Consider the following 3,951-nt stretch of genomic DNA (forward strand, 5'->3'; position numbering starts at 1 on the left):
CATGTGTTATTGTCTTTCCTGTGCATTACCAATAATTGGCTAACAACCCATGAAAGATTTATAATTATGTAGTTAGTGGCTCTGGAACAATTTGTATAGTGGGGTTGCTGAGAACCATTAAACCAAATTGTAAACCCTTTATATGATGGAAACCACTTCAAGCCAGGGGGTGTGGTAGCACCCTGAGCACCCCTAGTTCTGGCACCTGTCTATGTAGAACCATTTGGTCTTATACCCCCAGCAGGCTACCGTCACTGGAGGGCAGTGAGATCTCATGTTTTTGCAGAGGTCTGATGTACTAGTTGGTGGACCTAACAGTGGTATCCATATGTTGGTAACACATCCTAGCTATTTGAAAGACTGTATGTCTCCCTCTCAAGGGGCCGTGACTCAGGCTGAATCAGCCAAGTGACTTCTGTAACACAGACACACACTGTGTGGCCACAGCCACCCAAGGAAGCTGCACTCGCCAGTGACAATGGCTCTCTCGACAGGGAGAGTAAGACAGAGCTTTTTCAGCAGGAGGCTCCTGACTGTGCCACTCCATTACAGAAGAGCTGAGGATGAAGGTACTTGTGTAGTAATATGTTTGCTGCATCAACAACCTCAAAATTATACTTGGTCCATGCAGGTGTTCTTTATATTAGACAGAGTCTCCAATGCCGGCAAGAAATCAAGACACTATCCAGACCAACATTCCTTTTCTTGTATCCCCACAGTGCATAGGGGTAGTAGTGAGGCATAGGAAAGACCATGAGCAAAGCAGAATTTAACAAGTGGAATAAGCAGCGAATTAAAAATCAGTCACGCTACATTACGTGTCTTTTTTTGTCTTTTAGTGTATAATGTTTAAGGTTAAGGTTTTGTCGCAGGTATTTTAGTAAAAGTCATGGACAGGTCACAGACAATAAACAAAATTAATGGAAGCCCACAACCTGTCCTGGACTTTTCTAAAAATATCCTGGGCGGAGGGAGACTAACAGTTGGAGCCCCACCAGGGGCTGACAGCCAGCTCCTGCTCCAGCTCTGGCCACTGCTTCTGGGGCAGGAGCTGACCACTGGCCTTGGGGGCTGCTCTGACCCCAGGCCGCTGCTCCTCTAGCCCTGATGGCTGCTGCTCTGACCCTGGCGGCTGACCCAGCCCTTGGCTGCTGCTCAGGTGGCAGCTGCTGCAAATCCACCAGTCCCAGGCCACTGCTCCTGTGGTGGGGGCTGACTACTGGCCACTGCTCTGGTCCCGGACCATTACTCCGGCCCCGCCACTACTCTTGGGCTGGGGCTGACAGCTGCTCCAGCTCTGCCGCTGTGGTGGGCTGAAGCTGAAGAAGCCACAGAGGTCCACTGGACTCACAGAATCCGTGACTGCCATGACCGAACTGGATCATAAGAACGGCTACACTGGGTCAGACCAACGGTCCATCTAGCCCAGTATCCTGTCTGCTGACAGTGGACAAAGCCAGGTGCTTTAGAGGGAATGAACAGAACAGGTAACCATCACGTGATCCATCCCCTGTTGCCCATTCCCAGCTTCTGGCAAATGGAGGCTAGGGATCCTTATTAATGTTCACCATGCCTTTTATACCTTGGTACAGTAAACCAAAATTTTTGTACTGCAGTTAATCCAGCTTCTTATACATCCTCTAGAACATTTAAAACTCAATAATTCTATAATCCATTAGGTAGGAACAAAACACCTTCATGATGTAAGAGTAAAATATTTAACAGGCTCTAATAAAGTAATATTCAATACACTTGTTTAACAGTTACAGACTATCCTATCCCCTTGGTCAAAGGCTTCTGCCGGATTTTTGTTTAGCTTATGTTGTAATTTCAGAATTTTACATACATATGTTTTGTCACTAAGCATTGCCCTAAATTTTGCAGGATATAGAGTTTGCAGTTGTTATCCTTGTGCTAAATTTCTTTATGACATTGTTTATTTTTTCACTGAGGCTGAAGCTGATCCTTTAGGCTCAACCCTGTGTGAAGTCATTTTCCACTGTTACAAAATTGCAAAAAAAAGTTAGCATTTGATAACCACACAAAAATGGATATTCGTCAGCTAATGTGTAGGAGTTCATCAGCAACATATCCAAATCATTGGGGTTCTGAGACACTCTCCACCACAAGCATTCTTTTGTCCAGACCTTGTTTGGGCACAATATTCAGAATGTCTACCAATAGTCAGATAGAAAAGGTGGGTGAGGTAGTATCTTTTATTGGCCAACTTTTGTCCAATCAATCATTCTAGCATTAAACAATTATAATCTATAGTTGATGGGAACCATATCCTGAAAGAAATCTTTCCTGAACCTCCTCTTCTGGCCTTCAAACAATCTCTCAACCTCATGAAGCTCATCATCAAAAGCACGCAGGACACACCAACTCAAAGTGGCACCAGTCCCTGCCAGACCAACAGGTGCAAAGCCTGAAGATATATCTCCACTACTATAATGATCAACACCCTCCACAACACACCGTTCAAGATCCATGGGTCCTACACATGCCTATCACAACATGTGGTGTACCACCTCCAGTGCACTAAAGGCCCCAATAACAACTATGTGGGTGAAACCAGACAATCACTACACTCTCAAATGAATGCATACAGAAAAATGATAAAAGACAAAAACATCATCTGACCCATAGGTGACTATGTTTCACAAAGTGTTCACTCCATATCTGACCTCTCAGTCCTCATCCTCAAAGGAAACCTGCATGTAGGATAAGTATAACATTAAAGAGTTAAAATTAGCTTATTGGTTAAGAAAATGTATATGTGTTGTAAGGAAAGGTCCTGACTAGCAAGTAGAAGGCCTCAAGTCATAAGGCCAAAAGGAATGAAGTAGGGAGGGTATCTGGTTCAAAGAATAACAAATGAAATAAGAGGAAGTTTCTAAAAAGAAGGCCTCTGACCGATAGGGGTGACTGTAGATGGTTTAAAATCAAACAAAGAATCTGTCTTAAAATGAGCTAACACGGCCCTTTCCCACCGCACATATCCACGTCATCTCCTATGTGAACCCAGGTTCAATGAAATAGCTGTTGGTCTTCAGAAAGGAGGGGAAGAGATAAGGAAGAAAGGCCTTGGGAAGGAAGGAGGTTGTAAATCTTATCTGGATTAAGACTGGAATTAAGGGTGAACCGTCTCAAACTGGTTTTTATTTGAAGTCATTAATTGGCAATGACATCACTTGTTTGTTAAAGAGTATAAAAAGTCATCTTTTAAAGGGTTCATTGCTAATACCTGCCTGCCCATTCTGGAGCCAAACAATATGGGTCTCAGCACCCCTGGGTTCAGCCCGTTTATAAATATCTTCATCAAATGCTTATAAATGTTTTGTTAGTGTTTGGCTGTAGTAAAGTGCTGATTAGTTAGACTTTTTAAGAGCACTTGCATAAAGTACCATTTGGCCTTTGAATCATAGAATATCAGGGTTGGAAGGGACCTCAGGAGGTCATCTAGTCCAACCCCCTGCTCAAAGCAGGACCAATCCCCAATTTTTGCCCCCGATCCCTAAATGGCCCCCTCAAGGATTGACCTCACAACCCTGGGTTTAGCAGGCCAATGCTCAAACCACTGAGCTATCCCATAAAGGCGTGTATGGTTAAATTAGTGTTGGTTGGTTTTCCATGAATATTAATAATTTCAAATATTATTAATAATCCCAACACTGCACAACACCTTCAAAAGATGAGCCTGGGAATTTAAATTCATAACTCTGCTAGACACCAAAAATCCTGGACTTAATAAAGACACTGGCTTTATGGTTCATTACAACAATCTATAACCCACTAATCCGCCTTTGTTGTATGAGTTGTTAACGTCACCTGGCACGGTCTCTTGAAACATAGGTTATCACTTTATTCCACCCTTGTATTTAGCTATGACACTCCAAGTACCTTTTCCAGACCTGAGGAAGAGCTCTGAGTAGCTTGGCAGCTTGTTTT

The sequence above is a fragment of the Caretta caretta genome, chromosome 1, assembly GCF_965140235.1.
Source record: "Caretta caretta isolate rCarCar2 chromosome 1, rCarCar1.hap1, whole genome shotgun sequence".
In the NCBI taxonomy this organism is placed as follows: Eukaryota; Metazoa; Chordata; order Testudines; family Cheloniidae; genus Caretta; species Caretta caretta.